The following is a 23,356-nucleotide window of genomic DNA, read 5'->3' on the forward strand; positions in this document are numbered from 1 at the left end:
CTCAGGATTCAGAGGGGGAGATCTATGTGGCTGATTACCTTGCTAACCCCAAGGTCTATGGGGACTTTGATCCATATGGTTGGACCACTAATGAGGAAGAAGAGTATGATCCCAAGGGGAAGGAACAAACAAGCTCCGATGAAGAGGAGGCTCCTCTACCTCAACCTGGACGCACTCATGTGGAGTTCAAGAAGTCAAGCCTCCCTGGATCAAGGAAGAAGCCTAAGACCTTGTTTATCCCTTCTCGTTTCTTGAAGGACAGTAAGCAGGAATTATGCCAAAGGGTGTTGAAGCTTGAAGAGGAAAATGATGATCTGAGGGAGCGGAATTTTATGCTCAAGTGGAAATTAAACAAGCTCAAGACCTCTTCAACAACTCCACCACCATCACCACCAAAGGAAGACAACTGAGCATTGGTATGGGCAATCCCCTTGGCTTTTACCAATCTTGGGGGAGTTGCCCCGGTATCGTATCACCATCACATCTTTTGCCTTTACCTTTGTTTTAGTATTCCTTTTCAGTTTTATTTCTTTTTATCTAGTAGTTTAAAAGTCTTAGTGTTTTAGTCTTGAGTTTTGCTTTGTGTCACCCCCGATGTATTCTTGCCCGTGAGCCATATAATGAAGAGTGTCTTAGTTGAAGGGCTTTGCCTCTTGCCATGATCAAAAGAGTGAGAAAAGAACAAAAGCATGAAAGATCATGTAATGATCTTATGGGAAGTGATGGCTTCACATATAAAAAGAATGAGGATTGAAACTTGTTGAGGGTAGGCAAACGTAGACCTTAGTCACTGTTGCAATTAATAGGAAGTGATAAAGAAGGAGAGGTTCACATATAAATATATCATCTCTCACACCATCTATGATTGTGAACACTCACTAAACTATTACATGCCTAGAAGTAGATGTTGGACAAGGAAGACAACGTAATGAATTGTGTTTGCTTGGCTCTGAACAATGTTATATGATTAGAGATCCCTTAGAATGTGACGATTGCTTCCACCTCATATTAGCCAAAACTCCCGCACCAATTAGAGATACTACTTGTGCATCCATAAACCATCAACCCAGTTTTGCCATGAGTATCCACCATACCTACCTATGGATTGAATAAGATCCCTCAAGTAAGTTGTCATCGGTGCAAGCAATAAAAATTGCTCTCTAATATGTATGATCTATTAGTGTGTGGAAAATAAGCTTTATACGGACCTATGACGAGGAAGACATAAAAGCGACAGACTGCATCATAAAGTTCTTTATCACACGAGGCAATATAAAGTGACGTTCCTCCGCACTAAGAGGACAGGCATACAAACCTCAAAAGCGCATGACAACCTCTACTTCCCTCTGCGAAGGGCCTATCTTGTACCTTTACTTTTTTTCCCTGAAAGAGTCATGGTGATCTGCACCAATTCCTTATTTTGCCATTGTCTTGGCTACCATCACATGCTTGGGAAAGATCTATATTCATATGAGAGATTATATGTTGGTATTGCTGTTCTCAGCTTGATCATGATGCATGCATGATCGTATCTTGTTTTGTCGACACCTCTCTCTCTAAATATGTGGACATATTTATTGAGCTTGGCTTTCGCTTGAGGACAAGCAAGGTCTAAGCTTGGGGGAGTTGATACGTCGATTTTGCATCATGTTTTCATGTTGATATGTATCGCTTCTTTGGCTGTTATTTCACTTCACGGTACTATTATTATGCCTTTTCTCTCTTATTTTGCAAGGTTTACATGAAGAGGGAGAATACCAGCAACTGGAATTCTGGCCTGAAAGTGGAGCAAAGTTGAGATACCTATTCTGCGCAACTCCAAACAGCGTGAAAATCAACGGGGATTTTTTTCCCCAATTTATCAAAAATACTGGGCTGAAGAAGTGCCAGAGGGGCACCAGGGGGTGCCCACAAGCCTGCACGGCGCGGCCACCCCCCCCCCTCCCAGGCCGCGCCATGGGGGCTTGTGGGCAGCCCACTGGCCCACTTTCTCCCCTCTTTTGCTATATGGAGGGTTTCGTCCAGGAAAAAATCAGAGAGGAGCTTTTTCGTGGTTTCACCGCCGCCACGAGGCGGAACTTGAGCAGAAACAATCTAGAGCTCCGACAGGACGATCCTGCCGGGGAAACTTCCCTCCTGGAGGGGGAAATCTCCGCCATCGTCATCACCAACACTCCTCTCATCGGAGGGGACTCGTCACCATCAACATCTTCATCAGCACCATCTCATCTCCAAACCCTAGTTCATCACTTGTAACCAATCTCCGTCTCGCGACTCCGATTGGTACTTGTAAGGTTGCTAGTAGTGTTGATTACTCTTTGTAGTTGATGCTAGTTGGATTACTTGGTGGAAGAGTTTATGTTCAGATCCGTGATGCTACTCATTACCCCTCTGATCATGAGTATGATTATGCTTTGTGAGTAGTTACTTTTGTTCCTCAGGATAGGGGATAAGTCATGCTAATAATAGTCATGTGAATTTGCTATTCGTTCGGTATTTTGATATGTTGTATGTTGTTTTTCCTCTAGTGGTTTAATGTGAACGTCGACTACATAACACTTCACTATTATTTGGACCTATAGGGAGGTATTGGGAAGTAGTAAGTAGATGATGGCTTGCTAGAGTGACAGAAGCTTAAACCCTAGTTTATGTGTTGCTTCGTAAGGGGCTGATTTGGATCCACTAGTTTAATGCTATGGTTAGACTTTGTCTTAATTCTTCTTTCGTAGTTGTGGATGCTTGCGATAGGGGTTAATCATAAGTGGGATGCTTGTCCAAGTAAGGGAAGTACCCAAGCGCCGGTCCAACCACATATCAAACTATCAAAGTAACAAACGCGAAGCATATGAACATGATGAAACTAGCATGACAGAAATTCCCATGTGTCCTCGGGAGCGTTTTTCTCCTATAAGACTTTGTCCAGGCTTGTCCCTTGCTACAAAAGGATGCTCGCAGATATTTCCTTGCTGAAAACCACTTGTTAGATCATTTTGCTCCTCGTTCGGTATTACACTCTTACTTATCGAAAGGACTATGATTGATCCCCTATACTTGTGGGTCATCAGCCCCAAGTACTGGCTTGGAGCACCCATTGCATCTATTAAAATCCCGAAAGGGTAAAGGATACATATGTACACGTTTTTCCCTCTTGTTCTAGCAGTAGAACGGGCGAAGCAATGCCGCATTCCATGGATGCTCCATTTCTTCACACGAGGCGTCTCTCTTGCACTTCTGCGGCTTCTGAGCATCTATTAGATAGTACACATTGTTGTGCAACGCCCTAGTGATGATGAAGGGTACCTCCCATGGGGAAGAGAGCTTGTGTTGGTCGGCTGTTCGTTGGATTCTTTTAAGTACCAGGTCCCCCTCATAGAAGGAGAGAGGCCTGAACTTTCTGTTGTGGTGGTGTCTTAGCTTCTGCTGGTAGATGGTCGTCCGGCTCAGGGCCAGCTCTCGTGCCTCCTCGAGTAGATCGATGTCGTCTTCTCTTGCCTCTTTTGCATCTGCCTCCGTGTACAGGGTGACGCGAGGCGAGTCGAACTCGACATCCGCGGGCATGATTGTCTCAGACCCATCGACGAGCAAGAATGGCGTGAAGCCGGTTGACCGGTTCGGCGTGGTGTGGAGGCTCCACAGCACAGCTGGCAACACTTTGATCCAGCAGTCAGCTGACCTGATGAGCGGCTCCACGCGTCTTGTCTTGATGCCGGCCAGGATTAGACCATTTGCCCTTCATGCCTTGCCGTTTGACTGCTGGTGCCCTACCGATGCCAGATCAAGACGGATGCCCTCTATGGCACAGAAGAGTGCCATTGCACCTTTCGTGAAGTTGGTGTCGTTGTCGGTGATGATGTTGTGGGGGACGCCGTAGCGGATGGTGATGTCTGATACGTCTCCAACGTATCTATAATTTTTGTTGGTTCCATGCTATTATCTTGTCAACTTTGGATGTTTTATATGCATGAATATGCTATTTTATATCTTTTTGGGACTAACATATTAACTCAGTGCCAAGTGCCAGTTTCTATTTTTTCCGTGTTTTTGACCTTTTTCAGAGAAGAATATCAAACAGAGTCCAAATGGAATAAAACTTTCGCGATGATTTTTTTGGACCAAAAGAGACCCCCGAAGCTTTGGAAGAAGGCCAGAAGAGCCACGAGGGAGTCACAAGCCCAGGAGGCGCCCCCTAGGTCGCACCTACCAGGCTTGTGATCTCCTCATGGGCCCAACCGACGTAATTCCACCGCCATAAATTCCTATAAATACAAAAAAAACCCAAAAGAAACCTAGATCGGGAGTTCCACCGCCGCAAGCCTCTGTAGCCACCAAAAACCAATCTGGAGCCCGTTCCGGCACCCTGCCGGAGGGAGAATCCATCTCCGGTGGCCATCTCCATCATCCCGGCGATCTCCATGACGAGGAGGGAGTAGTTCACCCTCGAGGCTGGGGGTATGTACCAGTAGCTATGTGTTTGATCTCTCTCTCTTATGTTCTTGAGATGTCTTGATCTCGATGTACCGCGGGCTTTGCTACTATAGTTGGATCTTATGATGTTCTTCCCCCTCTTCCTTCTTGTAATGAATTGAGTTTCCCCTTTGAAGTTATCTTATCGGATTGAGTCTTTAAGAACACTTGATGTATGTATTGCACGTGTCTATTTGTGGTGACAATGGGATATTCATGTGAGTATTTGATGTATGTTTTGGTGATCAACTTGCAGGTTTCATGACATTGGGAACATATGCATATGGGTTGGCACACGTTTTGACTCTCTGGTAGAAACTTTGGGGCACTCTTTGAAGTTCTATGTGTTGGTTGAGTAGATGATTCTGAGATTGTGTGATCCATATCGTATAATCATGCCCACGGATACTTGAGGTGACAATGCAGTATCTAGGTGACATTAGGGTCTTGGTTGATGTGTGTCTTAAGGTGTTATTCTAGTATGAACTCTACGATAGATTGAACGGAAAGAATAGCTTCGTGTTATTTTACTACAGACTCTTGAATAGATCGATCAAAAAGAATAACTTTGTGGTGGTTTCGTACCCGACAATAATCTCTTTGTTTGTTCTCCGCTATTAGTGACTTTGGAGTGACTCTTTGTTGCACGCTGAGGGCTAGTTATATGATCCAATTATGTTATCATTGTTGAGAGAACTTCACTAGTGAAAGTATGAACCCTAGGCCTTGTTTCCAAGCATTGCAATACCGTTCGTGCTTGCTTTTACTATTAGTTACCTTGCTGTTTTTTTTAATTTCAGATTACAAAAACCTATATCTACCATCCATATTGCACTTGTATCACCATCTCTTCGCTGAACTAGTGCACCTATACAACTTACCATTGTATTGGGTGTGTTGGCGACACAAGAGACTCTTTGTTATTTGGTTGCAGGATTGCTTGGGAGAGACCATCTTCGTCCTACGCATCCCGCGGATTGATAAATCTTAGGTCACCCACTTGAGGGAAAATTGCTAGTGTCCTACAAACCTCTGCACTTGGGGGACCAACAACGTCTACAAGGAGAAGGTTGCGTAGTAGACATCAAGCTCTTTTCTGACGTCGTTGCCGGGGAGGTTAGCGCTTGAAGGTATATCTTTAGATCCTGCAATCGAATCTTTTAGTCTCTTGTTTTGTGACTAGTTCAGTCTATAAAATAAAAGTACAAAAAATGGAATTAAGGTTGCCTCATAAGCTTCATCTTTTCAATGTCTTTCGTGAAAATGATGGGAAGGAAAATTGTGCTCAAGTGCTAGAAGAAGAATTACATAGAATGCTTGGCATTAAATATGTGAATGATGAGCATGATTGCAATGTTGTTAGTATGAATTCTTTGAATACCCATGATGCTAATGATATGCAAAGCCACAAGCTTGGGGATGCTATGTTTGATGAATATGATCTTTTTAGTCCCCCCCCCACTTTGAATGATCAAATTTATTATGATGAAAGCATGCCTCCCATCTATGATGATTATGTGATGATACTTATGCTATAAAGAAGAGGGATGATAAAACTTGTCATACTCTTGAGTATCCTTTCACTAAACATTACTCTTTTAATGTGGAACAATTCGTAGTGTTCAAGTCTTTTACGATACTCCCGCTACAATTGATGAGAATAAATTTCCTTATGTGGAGAGTAGTAAAATTTCTATGCTTGTAGATCATGAAAATAATTCTTTAGGTGATGGTTATATTGTTTAATTCATTCATGATGCTACTAAAAATTATTATGAGAGAGGATCATATGCTTCTACGTATTGCAATAATATCAAGTTTCCTCTCTATGTGTTGAAAGTTTTGAAGCTATGCTTGTTTTATCTTCCTATGCTAGTTTATTCTTGATCCAATAAATTGTTTGATCACAAAATCCCTATGCATAGGAAGAGGGTTAGGCTTAAATGTGCTAGTCATATGCTTCATGATGCTTCCATTATGTTTCAATCATTATCTTTGATGTGAGCATCATTGAAATCATCATGCCTAGCTTGAAAGGCATTAAAGAAAAGTGCTTGTTGGGAGACAACCCAATATGTATCCTTACTGTTTTTGTGTGTTCACATGATTAAGCTACTGTATTAATCATGTTTTATTGCCTTAGTATCAATAAAGTGCCAAGTAAAGCCTTTATGATTAGTTTGGGTGATAGTTGTTTGATCATGCTGAAAAAGACAGAAACTTTGCGCTCACGAAATTATTTTTCATTCCTATCCAGAAAGAGCTTTTAGGTTGATTCTTTCTGCTGTTGATTGATATACAAATTTCCTTAATTTTCATAATTGTTTCAGAATTTTTGGAAGTGCAGAAGTATGGTTAGCATTCAGATCATTACAGATTGTTCTGTTTTTGATAGATTCTGTTTTCAATGCATAGTTTGTTTGTTTTAGTGTTTCCATAGATTATATTAAGTGATATAAATTGTGGAAATGATAATATACAGTAGTCAGTGTGTGAAAATGATTATGAGTCTTGTTTTGACAGTACCCAACTGATTGATTTGCTTGTTATCATACTAACCCATCTCAGGAAGTTCCGTTAAGTTTTGTGTTGTGAAGTTTTCAAGTTTCGGGTAGAGTTTCGATGGACTATGGAACAAGGAGTGGCAAGAGCCTAAGCTTGGGGATGCCCAAGGCACCCAAATCCATATTCAAGGACACCAAAAAGCCTAAGCTTGGGGATGCCCCGGGAAGGCACCCCCTCTTTTGTCTTCAATCCATCGGTAACGTTACTTGGAGCTATATTTTTATTCACCACATGATATGTGTTTTTCTTGGAGCGTCGTGTATTATAGGAGTCTTTGCTTTTTGTTTTTTCACCATCATCCTTGCTGCACACCTTTTTGAGAGGGACATGCACTCATCGTGAATTTGCTAGAATACTCAATGAGCTTCACTTATATCTTTTGAGTTAGGCAATTTAGCTCGCATGTGTTTCACTTATATCTTTTGAGCTAGATAATTTCGCTCTAGTGCTTCACTTAAATCTTTTTAGAGAATGGCGGTGTCATGTTTTGTAAAAATAAAAACTCTCGATCTTCACTTATATCTTTTTGAGAGTGCTCTCTCTAAGTAACTTGGTAATTGGCGTGTGCTATGAAATTAGTCCTAAATATGATAGGCATCCAAAGAGGATATAATAAAAACTTCCATATTCAAGTGCATCAATTAGTAAGAGAGGTTTGATTCCTCACAATTAGTTTTGAGATATGGATATGGTAATATTAGAGTCATGTTAGTAAGGTGTTGTGAATCTAGAAATTCTTGTGTTGAGGTTAGTTATTCCCGTAGCACGCACGTATGGTGAACCGCTATGTTAGGAAGTCAGAGCATAATTGATTTATTGATTTTCATCCTTTGTGTGGCGGTCTGGATCGCGCGATGGTTAACACCTACCAACCCTTCCCCTAGGACTATGCATTTAGCACTTTGTTTCGATTACTAATAAAAACTTTCGCAATAAGTATATGAGTTCTTCATGACTAATGTGAGTCCATGGTATAGATGCACTTTTACCTTCCACCATTGCTAGCCTCTCTAGTACCGCGCAACTTTCGCCGGTGCACAAACCCACCATATACCTTCCTTAAAATAGCCACCATACCTACTATTATGGCATTTTCATAGCCATTCCGAGATATATTGCCATGCAACTCCCACAGTTCCGTCTCATGACATGTGCTGTCACTTTCATATTGCCATTTCATGATCATAAGATAGCTAGTGAGATGTTTCAACGTCATACGCTAAGATAGATCGTTGCACATCCCGGTACACTGCCGAAGGCATTTCATATAGAGTCATCATTGTTGTAAGTATTGAGTTGTAAGAAATAAAAGTGTGATGATCATCATTATTAGAGCATTCTCCCATGTGAGGAAATAAATAAATAAAGGCCAAAGATGCCCACCAAAAAAATGAAAAAAAGAGGCCAAAGAGCCCAAACTAAAAAATGAGAGAAAAAGAGACAAGGGACAATGCTACTATCTTTTTCCATACTTGTGCTTCAAAATAGCACCATGTTCTTCATGATAGAGAGTGTCTTATGTTGTCACTTCCATATACTAGTGGGAATTTTCATTATATAACTTGGCTTGTATATTCCAATGACGGGCTTCCTCAAAATTGTCCTAGGTCTTCGTGAGCAAGCAAGTTGGGTGCACACCCACTAGTTTTCTTTTTGAGCTTTCACACACTTATAGCTCTAGTGCATCTGTTGCATGGCAATCCCTACTCATTCACATTGATATCTATTGATGGGCATCTCCATAGCCCATTGATACGCTGAGTCGATGTGGCCGTCTTCTCCTTTTTGCCTCACAACCTCCACCACACTCTATTCCACCTATAGTGCTATATCCATGGGTCACGCTCATGTATTACGTGAGAGTTGAAAAAGTTTGAGAAAGTAAGAGTGCAAAAACAATTACTTGGCCAATACCGGGGTTGTGCATGATTTAAATTCATTGTGTGGGGATCATGGAGCATAGCCAGACTATATGATTTTGTAGGGATAACTTTCTTTGGCCTTGTTATTTCAAAAGTTCATGATTACTTTGCTAGTATGCTTGAAGTATTGTTGTTTTCATGTCAATAGTAAACTATTGTTTTGAATCTTACCAATCCGAACATTAATGCCACAAGAAAGAAGTTACAAAGTACAAATATTTTAGGTAGCATTCCACATCAATAATTCGGTCTTTATCACTTCCCTACTCGAGGACGAGCAGGAGTTAAGCTTGGGGATGCTTGATACGTCTCCAACGTATCTATATTTTTTGTTGGTTCCATGCTATTATCTTGTCAACTTTGGAAGTTTTATATGCATGAATATGCTATTTTGTATCTTTTTGGGGACTAACCTATTAACTCAGTGCCAAGTGCCATTTTATGTTTTTTCCGTGTTTTTGACCTTTTTCAGAGAAGAATATCAAACGGAGTCCAAATGGAATTAAACTTTCACGATGATTTTCTTTGGACCAAAAGAGACCCCCGAAGCTTTGGAAGAAGGCAAGAAGAGCCACGAGGGAGTCACAAGCCCAGGTGCCCCCCCCCGCCCTAGGTCGCACCTACCTGGCTTGTGACCTCCTCGTGGGCCCAACCGACGTAATTGCACCGCCATAAATTCCTATAAATACAGAAACCCCCCAAAAGAAACCTAGATCGGGAGTTCCGCCGCCGCAAGCCTGTGTAGCCACCAAAAACCAATCTAGATCCTGTTCCGGCACCCTGCCGGAGGGGGAATCCATCTCCGGTGGCCATCTTCATCATCCCGGCGATCTCCCTGACGAGGAGGGAGTAGTTCAGCCTCGAGGCTGAGGGCATGTACCAGTAGCTATGTGTTTGATCTCTCTCTCTCGTGTTCTTGAGATGTCTTGATATCGATGTACTGCGGGCTTTGCTACTATAGTTGGATCTTATGATGTTCTTCCCCCTCTTCCTTCTTGTAACGAATTGAGTTTCCCCTTTGAAGTTATCTTATCGGATTGAGTCTTTAAGAACACTTGATGTATGTCTTGCACGTGTTTATCTGTGGTGACAATGGGATATTCATGTGAGTATTTGATGTATGTTTTGGTGATCAACTTGTGGGTTTCGTGACATCGAGAACCTATGCATATGGGTTGGCACACGTTTTGACTCTCCGGTAGAAACTTTGGGGCACTCTTTGAAGTTCTATGTGTTGGTTGAATAGATGATTTTGAGATTGTGTGATGCATATCGTATAATCATGCCCACGGATACTTGAGGTGACAATGGAGCATCTAGGTGACATTAGGGTCTTGGTTGATGTGTGTCTTAAGGTGTTATTCTAGTACGAACTCTAGGATAGATTGAACGGAAAGAATAGCTTTGTGTTATTTTACTACGGACTCTTGAATAGATCGATCAAAAAGAATAACTTTGTGGTGGTTTCGTACCCGACAATAATCTCTTCGTTTGTTCTCCTCTGTTAGTTACTTTGGTGTGACTCTTTGTTGCACGTTGAGGGCTAGTTATATGATCCAATTATGTTATCATTGTTGAGAGAACTTCACTAGTGAAAGTATGAACCCTAGGCCTAGTTCCCAAGCATTGCAATACCGTTCGTGCTCGCTATTACTATTAGTTACCTTGCTGTTTTTGTAATTTCAGATTCCAAAAACCTATATCTACCATCCATATTGCACTTGTATCACCATCTCTTCGCCGAACTAGTGCACGTATACAACTTACCATTGTATTGGGTGTGTTGGGGACACAAGAGACTCTTTGTTATTTGGTTGCAGGGTTGCTTGAGAGAGACCATCTTCATCCTACGCCTCCCGCGGATTGATAAACCTTAGGTCACCCACTTGAGGGAAAATTGCTACTGTCCTACAAACCTCTGCACTTGGAGGCCCAACAACGTCTACAAGGAGAAGGTTGTGTAGTAGACATCAATGTCCTTGATGAACTTGACGGTCGTGGGACCATCAAGCTTCTTGATTGGCCTGGCCTCAACCCACTTGGTGAACTTGTCAACGGCTACTAGGAGAACTACAAGAAATATGCTCATACATGACGTTATTTAAGATGTCGTTGATGAATTCGTCATAAATCTATGACGATTTCATTCGAGATTGTCGTAAACCGTTTGAGGGGATCAAATCTACATATAAATTACGACGATGTGAGTCAAAAACGTCGTAACCGCATAAGATGAGATCGTCATAACTTCTACGACGATTATAAAAATGTCATAACATGTTCTAACTATGTTGACATGTCACTCGTGGGTCCATTCTATCCCACCTCATCCATGTATTGAACTGTTTTTGTATACCACTTTTCTGTTGGGCTATTTTTTTCAACTTACTTTTATATTAGGCTGGTATTTTATCCTCCATGCTTGCTAATGGGCTGGTTTGTGATCTGTTAAAAAGGCCCACATTTTAAGATTATAATATTTTGCATAAAAACTAGGGGACTGCTACGCATCTACCGATGGATTTGTAGAAACCATCCACCACCATTTTAACCGTCCGATGCATATGCATGCACCGTTCGATCACCAGCTCGGTCGCATCCGTCCACCACACAAAATCCTGAAACAACGCTTCAGTTGCGGAAACAAGCACGCTGCTACATCGTCCGACTGACGGGTTAAAAAATGACTGACGAGTCTTTTGAAACAGAGACGAAGTTGCAGAAACTCGTCATTACGCCCTACTTGTACTATGTGATTGTAGAAATCGACCGGCTGATGGAAAGAGTTTTCCTTGTTATATAATATTTTCCACAACAAAAGATCGTGTGGCGGAAACATATGTAGAATTCTTTCTCTACAACAAAAGTCTTGTTGCATAAATATTTTGCAACTGAGTGTTTGTTATAGATTTTTTCTTTTCTGCTACAGTAGATAATTTTTTTGCAAGAAAAAGTCAAATTGCAGATTTTTTTCCCAATTTTCTCTTTTTTGCAACACATGTGTTGTTGCAGAAATAAGTTTTGCAACACATGTAATGTTTCAGGAAAAAAATAACGATGTTGCAATCTAGATTCTCATCGGCACCGCCCGCCATTGACTTCATAGTTGCGGCCGAGCGCACGGGACATGTGTCGTGCGCACGAGGTGGCGGATGGAAAATGTCCGATCCGCTGGATGATTAGCATCATTTCCCTAAAAACTATTAAAAAATAACTATCAAAACTTCCCTCCAATTCTTATCAAAAAGAAGGAAAATTTTCCTCCCAAAACTTTGCTAAAATTCCTCGCACCAAACCGGCACACCGCGCACGCGGCCAAAATTTTCACCCAACCCCCGCGCCTTTTTCCTCCGTCGTCCGGTGAGAGGTGGGACGCCTCCATGTCCAACTCATCTGGTTCCTTTTCCTCTCCCCACCCCCCCCCCCCCCCGCCCTGTCCACGGCCCTGTACCTCTTCTCCCCCGCCGGAGCTCCGCCCTCCCGCCCGACCGCCGGCTGCTCTCTGCCCCTGCAGCTCCTCCACCATCCAAACCGCCCAGTCCTTCCTCTCTTGCCCGCGCGGCCTCGTCCCTGCCCTGCCTTCTCCTCGCCTCGCCGTTGTCGACTCGACGACCCCAGCTCGCCACTGTCCGCGAAGTCGACGGCCGGCAGCAGCGGCCCGGATCGAGGAACGAGGGCCCTCTCAGGTGAGATCCCCTCTCTCAAGTGTCGTGCCCCATGCCTCTGGTTAGCTCCCCGATCTGGACGATCCCGGGGTTTGATGTGTGCTGCGATTAATTTGGGGATGGATCTGGGATGATGGATGGTAGGGGGATCGGCCGTCCAACGACACGAGGGTAACTAGTCGCGACGCCCACGAGACGAATCAACCGCAGCTGGACTAGGGCCTAGGGCAACCGACGGCGGCGGCGCAGGAACAATTTTGTAGCCACTCGACAGAAATCAGCGGTGGTGCGGGGGCATCCATCAGCATCCATACGAGGGCTTCAAGCAACGGCTGCGCGAGGGCATCAAGCAAGTGCAACGCCAGGAGATTAGGTGAGGTGAGTTCCCTTGTCTCGGTCTACTGATTGTTTAAGTCATGGAATTGCTTAGAATCATGGTCTAGGTGACTATTTTAATCTTGAAATTACTCGAAAATTGTGAGTGTTGGGTTTGCTGGTTGCATTGAAGATTACATGTACTCTCGGTAACTCAATCTTAGCTTTACTTACTCATATTGAACATTGCCTACTCCAATTGTTTGCTAGATAATTTATTTGGTAAATATAGGAAACCAGGATCTTAGATTTACTCAGATTGAACATTCACTACTCGTCTACTCCCAATGTTCTCTTCTGATTTATTTGCTAAATGAACTAAACCATGCAAAGTAGTTATATTGCAACGGTGCATATTTTTAGGATATTAGTATAGGAGAGTTTTTCTGAAACTTATTAATATAATCAAAGGAGCTTACATAAAATTTACTATATTCCACAGAACCAGTGAACACCCAAAAAGCCCACTCAACGAGTAATCATTTCTGAATTCTTACTCTAGAATGGATGATGAGTATGCTCCTCTCTTTCTAGGTACCTTGCAAAACTATTTGCGTATTGCCACAAGCTGAATCCGCTTCTCCCAGTGCCACCTCGTAGCATATGGTTGCTGAATAAAGGTGGGCTCTCATAGTCTCATGTAATCATGCCATCTATATTATGATATGTGCACTGCTCCCATTCGGATTATTCTATTGTGATGGTGAGAACACAAGGTGAAATTTTGTTGTTATTTAGTGAACATGTAAAGAAGAAATGGAGGTTCTTTTCTTTGGCCCATTCTCCTCTTTTTCTTTTGTGTTCCGTTGTGTGAAAAGATACTTTTCCATATAATTTAGTAACCTGGAAGCCATGCATTTCAGAACATCAGTGTTTTCTACACTATCTCACATAACACAAACTCTTAACTATCTAACATCATTTTTTTCTCTTTCTCTCTCGTTTTACTGATGCGCATGGGTGTCATTATTAGATGACTTCATGTCATTCATCTAAGTACCAATTCGGTTGTTATGTTTTATTAGATATTTTCTCATGTTTTGTGATTCGGTTGCTTCACTCCCGCTATAGGAGATACATGTACTACACAGGTTACGGTTTGTAGATTGCTATGTGGCATGTCAACTTTTAGGTTTCAGTGGTAAGGTGCTCGCATGTCTTTATTCTTGCCCTGGTTATGGTGTAGATGCACCCAATAATGATTTTTGTTCTGTTCTAGTTAGTGTCTGAAATAGTTTTGTTTTTGGCGATTTAAGTTTCTTCACCTACACTCATCATACCATTTCTGTTTGTCAAAGCTGATGTACTAACATGCTGCTTCAGTTTCAAAAACCTGAACATGTTGTTTTGGCCAAAGAAAAGGGTTGGTGTTGTTGTTAAAGCTAGTTAAAACTTGTACACACATTCCACCTTAATTATGTGCAAAAATCTGTCGCATTGCACCTTAACCAAATTTATTACTGTAAAAAAACACTTACAGGGAGTAGTTTGTGTGAGCAGCTGCAATGCATAATCAAAGTTGTGAAAAACAAGGCTAGGAATGGAGGAGCTAGCAGCAGCCATGTACACCTAGGACAACGATTTGATATCCTTAGTCAGCCCGTACATTATCAAGTCCGGGCAACGGTATCTGGTCATCAACAGTTGCTAATGTTGGCATTAAACGTGGATGGCAAGATCTATCCGCTGGATGGCACGGTGGTTGTTGGATAGCAGGGTTCACCGCCGGCGTCGGAGCAGTTGGTGGGCGAGATGGACCCTAAAGATCCTAGGTGGATGCGAAGGTATGCCGATTTTCAGTGCTAAAATATCTGGAAGTAGTGGCTGAAATCTGAACTGATCAGTATATATCTAATATTTTTTATGTGAGAATTCTCAATGTATCACTCCTAAAAGTTGATGAATAAACATTTTATCAAGTATTCCATCTTTGAAAATCAGTGATTTCGTAAGCAGTCTGAATATTGATACATGCAACAAAAGTGGGTTTGTAAACTGTGAGTGTGGTACGCAAAGCTAAAAGCAAAAGGAAGTATGTGAATCCTAAAAGGCATGACATTCTGAGCACGTGTATCATGTTTAATTCTGTAGCGAAAAAATGAAGAATAGGCTAAGTGTATCATGTTGCTAACATAAGCATATGCTAAACTCATCATATGTCCACCGATGCTTTACCCTTGGCTGCACCCATGTTAGTACATTCGGTCAGAATCTTTTCTATGAGACGTATAGGTGTGTAGAACTACACACAAGTTAATGCTTGGTCCGTACATCAGTTTATTTGATGAGTCCAGCTAAGTTTTTTTTAGTTTTATAGTCGTGCTTGATGAGTAGTGATTCTAATGTGTATGAAGACCACGGTGACCCGTCCGAGGCCAAGCATTGCCGCTGCCGCCTCAACCAGGCCAAGGAGCAGTGGGAGGCGCAGGGCGCCAAGAAGGTGATCAACTCGGAGCTCTGGCACGCCTGCACCGGCCCGCTCGTCTGCCTGCTGCAGCGCGCGAGCCTCGTCTACTACTTCCCACAGGGCCACAGCGAGCAGGTCCCCGTCTGCATCCTTCTACCGCACCAACATTCCTGCTCCGTTCATCTGGTTTAGATCACTTCACTTGACTTCATGCATGGATTGTTGAGGTTTTTCTTGATCTGGCAGGTCGCGTCCACCACCAACCAAGAAGACGCCCAACTCCCGCATCCCCAACTACCCGAGCCTGCCGTCGCAGCTGTTGTCCCAAGTCCACAACATCACCATGCATGTAAGGGCACACGGTTCATCTACAGATGGATTAGGAGTTAGTGGCCTTATGCATTAACATTATCCCTGATAAATGCTGGATTTCTTGTTTGGGGTTTGCATAGGCTGACAAGGATACTGATGAGGTGTATGCACAGATGACGCTGCAACCAGTAAACTCTGTAAGTACTGTCAAGAAATGGAACTTGGTGAAAAAGTTCAGTTCAAGATGAGCTGAATTTTTCTACATTGTTCACTGAAAGTGTAATAGAACTATCATCTGATTCGAAGATTCTGCGAATTTCAGGAAACCGATGTGTTCCCGATCCAGCTCTCGACAGCTATGCCAAGAGTAAGCACCCGGCCGAGTATTTCTGCAAGAACTTGACCGCGAGCGATATGAGCACGCACGGCGGGTTCTCGATGCCGCGAAGAGCCGCAGGGAAGCTGTTCCCACAGCTGGTATATATCAGCATCTTGTCCACATTTTCTTTTATCTACTTGGTTACTCTTTGTGAGTGCTTCAGCTCATACATATGTTATGTCCTTGGAACTTGTAGGATTACTCGATGCAGCCTCCTAACCAGGAGCTTATCATGCAAGATTTGCATGACAACATGTGGATATTTCGTCACATTTATCGTGGTAGGGTCGAATGCTGCTTGACTTGCTTCTAACTTGTTCTGTGTTCATTCAAGGGTACATAATTTTGGTGTCCTGGGTCCTGGTTCCCGCGTCGCTGTTAATTTTATTCTGAGATTCTCAGGAGCCAAAACTGAATATCATCAGTATCTTTGTTCAGTATCGGCACTTGCCAGATACAGTATTTGTTTGAGAAATACTACGCGATTGTGGTGTGTAATCTGTAGGCACAAAAATCTATATGAAACTTCAACAACCCGTCTATCTATATGATTCCAGGTTTAGGGACGCAGTAGTTCAGTTTAGACATCCAATAGCTGTTAGGAGTGCCGACATACATGGTTTACGATGTTACTGGTGGTGTGAAGCTTTTATAGAAGCATTTGCACATTCTCGAGCTTACGAGTTAGTTTAGGACTTACGAATTCAAGGAGCATTAAATTTTTTGTTTGATCTGCTGCTAAAGAATGATTCTTAATTTCATTGGCTATCTTGTATTCTTGTTTCTTTATTAAGGTAACTAGCATACACAGTATATATATAATTCTAGACAAAGAAAGACAAGGGGCATTTTTAGTCCATCACACATGAATGGCGGCATCAGAATTCCAATGTATTATCAGTAATACAGAGCTGAAAATGATGTGCTATGTACATATAAGTATATAACTACCTGTTTAGGTCCAGTTTGGACTGTTAATATATTTGTGTAGAGCAATCTGAGTTCCAATCTATTGCCTTACTGTCCTATAGCATTGCCATGTTGAACTCGAGAGGTACAGAATATGTACATGCTTCTCTATGTATTCTTTAATTTGTCATGTCATTGAAAACTTTTTTAGTCTTCCATCATTTATTTTTAACTTGAGTCCATCTTTTTGTTCCACCAGTGTTTCTTCCAATATTGGATAGTTTTATGATATCTGACATGTATTCTTGCTATTATACTGTGACAGATGTGCCATAAAAATGGTGTCATCCATCGGGACCTAAAACTAGAGAACTTCTTACATTCAAATAAGAAGATAAGTTCACCTCTACACGCAATTGATTTTGGACTATGTGTGTTATTCACGACTAGCCTTCTCAAGAACATACTGTATTTAGCTAAATATAGTTAGTAACTAAGTTCATGATTTAGGAAACTACTGTATTTGGCCAAGTACCAGTTAATGACTAGTTTGTGTTTTAATTGACTGTTATAATTCGTATTACCATGCGAGCTTTATTAGATTGACAAAAACTGGTTGAAATCCACCTTATTAGGCAAGTATGTTTCCTGAACCTGAGGTGTGTAATTTGATGGAGTAACCTTTATATTTGCATCTTCGTATTAAATAGCTGCTTACTGTCAGGTGACTGAACATTGGGGGCATCACTTTATGAGCAGCCACAAGTCTACCTATCAGTTCATAGTGCAGACACATTCCAGATACTACTTTGCATGTCCATTCTTTCCATTCATCCATTGTTTCTTGTAGCTCCAGGCATAGCAAACAGCAATGCAAGCTCAGAAAGTCTTAAATATTTTGATTGAAAACTGCAAAAAATTGTTAAACGACCGCTGAAAAAATAAATAATTTGCCCCACCAACTGCCAACATTGCTAGTCACCTGTAGTGGTGAAAAGGAACAACAGAATCCCATATATGTAGCATTTTAAAGTTTTTAACTAATTTGTGTTATATGAGTTGGTCCCCATAATTTATTCCATTCTGTTGATTTCTCCGTTGTATTGTAGCCTAACAGCATTTTGGAACATGCGATTGATTTCAACTACAATTACTAGAAAAATACTTGCGTCAGTTTATCTGAAAATAAACCCACGTTATATGGAGAAACTAAACATTCTAATGAACAAATTAATTCCAAACGTTGTAGAACAACAAGGTTTGCAATGTTGAACTATTTTTTGTTTCTCAAATACAAAATAACTTCTCATTTTAGTGCATACATGTATCCCCACTGTTATCTTTATGATGATGTTTGTCACTAATATAATGTATTTACAGATTGTTCGCAATCACTAGTATCACCAATAACTATGCATTGTTTTTGTTCTTCTATTTTTATTTGTGTACAGACTGCATCCAACTTAACATGTTGTCAGATGTGCTTTTCTTTTGTTTCTAATCATTCTATTTTATAACATTCAGATGATGGCCGTCATTCATGTTTCATCACGAGCACTATAACGAAGAAGTCAGAAGAAATCAAGGCATGCATGATCTATGCATGCATGCACATTATTTTAATGCTAAATTTTCTTGGAATTTGGATGTAGTGCTGATTTTGCTGAGAATTTGATGTATATTTGCATGCAAACAAAATTCAAATGATGGGAGTTATGTACATATTCTTATAATACTATCCTAATTGGAAAATACGTTGGCATTGAATCAGGGCTGGTTTTATGTTGATGATATAAATTTTATTTGGTAAAAATAGGCATGGGCAAAATCAAGAATTGGTCGAAATGTCTATTGAACAAAATTTATTTGGGCTTTGAAAAGAGGAACTGAATCTATTGGCAGCAATTAAGGCTGAAATATAAATAGAAATGCGTAAAAAAGGTTAAGGCCCAAAAAAGAAATGGATAGTAAAAGGCTATAGTTTAGAAATTAAAAAGGCCGAATTGTTGGCCCAGGCCTGTGTAGGTAATCAAAGCATAGGAAAACAATTACACAATGGGCTATTTTAATGGGCTCGGCTCACGTAAAGCACCAAACTGGACCAGCCCATGTGATCAAATGGGTTGGGCTGATTTCAACCATGACGTTTTGATTTCGTCGTAATTTTGCCACGTAGGACTGCCACGTAGGATTGGGTTTGATTGCCAACGACGATTTAGGTTCATCGTAAAGGTTACGACGACCCAGGAATCGTCGTAAAAGTTAGGACGATTTTGATCAAAACATCGCTACTGTTCATTTGTGATGCTCCGTTTTCGACGCTTGATTTTTCGTCGTGAGATCGTCATAAATTAAAAACCATGATGATGTAGCGACGAAAAAATAGCGTCGTGTATTAGCATATTCCTTGTAGTGGAGATGCGTCATGCTGCCTCGAGCGGTCTTGAATGGGCCCACCATGTACCGCCCCCAAACATCGAAGGGCCATGAGAGGGGAATGGTCTTGAGAGCCGAGGCCGGTAAGTGGCTTTGCGTGCTGAAGTGCTGGCATCCTTCACACTTGTTGACCAGGGTTGTGGCCTCTTCCAGGGCCATGGGCCAATAAAATCCATGGCGGAATGCCTTGGCCACCAGGGTTCTGGAGGCGGTATGATGCCCGCACTCACCCTGATGTATGTCTTGAGAATTTCTTGCCCTTTCTCTAATTCGACGCAGCGTTGAAATATGCCTGTTACACTGCGTCAAACCAGTTTGCGGTTGATGATGGCATAGGCAGGAGATGGGCGCTGGATTTGTCATGCTTTCGTCTCATCTTGAGGGAGCTCGCCGCGAAGGAGGAAAGCCAGGATGGGGTGTGCCCATGAGGGAGCCGACATGGGAGCCGGCTCCGGCTCGGCCTAAAGTTTAGGGGCAGTTAGAGCCCCCAAGTTTGTCGTTGTGGTCCTGGGTTCGAGACCTTCTGTCTCTGGCGCCATTGTGGCAATCGGCATGCCATCAACCTCCATGACGTCCACCCTGTTGGAAATATGCCCTAGAGGCAATAATAAAATGGTTATTATCATATTTGCTTGTTCATGATAATCGTCTATCGTTCATGCTATAATTGTATTAACACGAAACAGTAATACATGTGTGAATGAATAGATCACAATGTGTCCGTAGCAAGCCTCTAGTTGGCTAGCTCGTTAGTCAATAGATGATCATGGTTTCCTGATCATGGGCATTAGATGTCATTGATAACGGGATCACATCATTGGGAGAATGATGTGATGGACAAGACCCAATCCTAAGCCTAGCACTAGATCGTATTGTTCGTATGCTAATGCTTTTCTAATGTCAAGTATCTTTTCCTTCGACCGTGAGATTTTGCAACTCCCGGATACCGTAGAAGTGCTTTGGCTGTATCAAACGTCACAACGTAACTGGGTGACTATAAAGGTGCACTACGGGTACCTCCGAAAGTGTCTGTTGGGTTGGCACGAATCGAGATCGAGATTTGTCACTCCGTATGACGGAGAGGTATCTCTGGGCCCACTCGGTAGAACATCATCATGAGCTCAATGTGACTAAGGAGTTAGTCGCACGATGACGTGCTACGGAACGAGTAAAGAGACTTACCGGTAACGAGATTGAACAAGGTATAGGTATACCGACGATCTAATCTCGGGCAAGTTCTATACCGACGGACAAAGGGAATCGTATACGGGATTGATTGAATCCTTGACATCGTGGTTCATCCGATGAGATCATCGTGGAGCAAGTGGGAGCCACCATGGGTATCCAGACCCCGTTGATGGTTATTGGCCGGAGAGGTGTCTCGGTCATGTCTGCCTGTCTCCCGAACCCGTAGGGTCTACACACTTAAGGTTCGATGACGCTAGGGTTATAGGGAATTATTATACGAGGTTACAGAAAGTTGTTCAGAGTCCCGGTTGAGATCCCGGATGTCACGAGGAGCTCCGGAATGGTCCGGAGGTAAAGATTGATATATAGGACGGATGGTTTCGGACACCGGAAGTGTTTCGGGCATCACCGGTAACGTACCGGGACCACCGGGACCACCGGAGGTGGCCCCGGGGGACACCCGAAGGGGGGCAACGACCCCGGGAGGTAAGGTGGACCAAGTGGGGGTGGGAACCAGCCCCTAGGTGGGCTGGTGCGCCTCCCCACTCAGCCCATGGCGCAAGGGAAAGAAAAAGGGGGGGCAAACCCTAGGCCAGGTGGGCCTAAGGCCCACCAGTGGGTGCGCCACACCCTCCTCCGCCTCTGGCCGCCGCACCACCCATCTGGGAGGGCTGCCGCACCCCCTAGGGTGGGAACCCTAGGGGTGGCACCCCCTCTCCCCTTCCCCTATATATAGTGGGCACTTTTGGCCTTTGGAGGACACGGTTTTCCCTCTCCCTCGACGCAGCCCTGCTCTTCTTCCTCCTCCTCTCCGCCGGTGCTTGGCGAAGCCCTGCCGGGAGACCTCGTCTCTCCACCGACACCATGCCGTCGTGTTGCTGGACTTCTTCCCCAACCTCTCCCTCCTCCTTGCTGGATCAAGGTGCGGGAGACGTCACCGGGCTGCACGTGTGTTGAACGCGGAGGTGCCGTTGTTCGGCACTAGATCGGAATCGCCGCGAGTACGACTCCATCAACCGCGTTCTAGCAACGCTTCCGCTTAGCGATCTTCAAAGGTATGAAGATGCTCTTACCCCTCTCTCGTTGCTGGTCTCTCCATAGGAAGATCTGAACATGCGTAGGAAAATTTTTGAATTTATGCTACGTTCCCCAACAGTGGTATCAGAGCCAGGTTTTCTATGCGTAGATTCTATGCACGAGTAGAACACAAAAGTTGTGGGCGATGGTTTGTCAATTTGCTTGCCGTTACTAGTCTTATTCTTTTCCGGCGGTATTGTGGGATGAAGCAGCCCGGACCGACCTTACACGTACGCTTACGTGAGACTGGTTCCACCGACAGACATGCACATCGTGCATAAAGGTGGCTAGCGGGTGTCTGTCTCTCCTACTCTAGTCGGATTGGATTTGATGAAAAGGGTCCTTATGAAGGGTAAATAGCTTTGGCATATCATCGTTGTGGCTGTCACGTAGGTAAGAAGGCGTTCTTGCAAGAAACCCAAATCAGCCACATAAAACTTGCAACAACAATTAGAGGACGTCTAACTTGTTTTTGCAGGGTTTGACATGTGATGTGATATGGCCAAAGTTGTGATGTTGCATGTATGATGTATGAGATGATCATGTTATTGTAATAGGTTTCAGGACATGCATGTCGATGAGTATGACAACCGGCAGGAGCCATAGGACTTGTCTTAATTTATTGTATGAGATGCAACGCCATGTGCTTACTACTTTTACTTCATTGCTAACGGTTAGCCATAGTAGTAGTGATAGTAGTAGTTGGTGTGACGACTTCACGGAGACACGATGATGGAGATCATGATGATGGAGATCATGGTGTCACGCTGGTGACGATGATGATCATGCGATGCCTGAAGATGGAGATCGAAAGAGCAAAGATGATAATGGCCATATCATGTCACTATATGATTGCATTGTGATGTTTATCATGTTTTACATCTTATTGCTTAAAACGTCGGTAGCATAATAAGATGATCCCTCTTAAAATTTCGAGAACGTATTCCCCTAAGTGTGCACCGTTGCGAAGGTTCGTTGTCTCGAAGCACCACGTGATGATCGGGTGTGATAGATTCTAACGTTCGCATACAACGGGTGTAAGCCAGATTTACACACGCGAAACACCTAGGTTGACTGGACGAGCTTAGCATATACAGACATGACCTCGAATACAAGAGACCGAAAGGTCGAACATGAGTCGTATGGTTGAATACGATCAGCATGAAGTTGCTCATCATGGTGACTAGTCCGTCTCACGTGATGATCGGACACGGGTTAGTCAACATGGATCATGTATCACTTAGATGACTAGAGGGATGTCGATTTAAGTGGGAGTTCATACTTAATTTGATTAAATGAACTTAATTATCATGAACTTAGTATAAAAGTTGTCTTTACAAATATTGTAGATGTCCAACGTCAACCTCAACTTCAACGCATTCCTAGAGAAAAACAAGCTGAAAGATGATGGTAGCAACTATGCGGATTGGGTTCGCAACCTGAAGCTCATCCTTGAAGCAGCTAAAAAGGCTTATGTCCTTAATGCACCGCTAGGTGACCCTCCCGCTCCCGCAGCAGCCCAGGACATTCTAAGCGTCTGGCAAGCGCGGAGTGATGACTACTCTCTGGTCAGGTGTGGCATGTTATACAGTTTAGAAACGGGGCCCCAAAGACGTTTTGAGCAACACGGGGCATATGAGATGTTCCAGGAGCTGAA

At 42.9% G+C, this 23,356-nt stretch overlaps 1 long non-coding RNA gene and 1 pseudogene across 1 annotated transcript; both read left to right on the top strand.

The window, feature by feature from the left end:
- Positions 1–12,802: 12,802 nt before the first annotated feature.
- LOC123410118 lies at positions 12,803–14,561 on the top strand. Its single transcript, XR_006612974.1, has 3 exons — positions 12,803–12,994; positions 13,526–13,611; positions 14,472–14,561. It is a non-coding gene; the product is annotated as an uncharacterized LOC123410118 (long non-coding RNA).
- A 756-nt stretch (positions 14,562–15,317) lies between these two features.
- Positions 15,318–18,545, top strand: LOC123398795 (annotated as a pseudogene).
- The last annotated feature ends 4,811 nt before the right edge of the window (positions 18,546–23,356 follow it).

The sequence above is a fragment of the Hordeum vulgare genome, chromosome 1H, assembly GCF_904849725.1.
Source record: "Hordeum vulgare subsp. vulgare chromosome 1H, MorexV3_pseudomolecules_assembly, whole genome shotgun sequence".
Classification (NCBI taxonomy): domain Eukaryota; kingdom Viridiplantae; phylum Streptophyta; class Magnoliopsida; order Poales; family Poaceae; genus Hordeum; species Hordeum vulgare.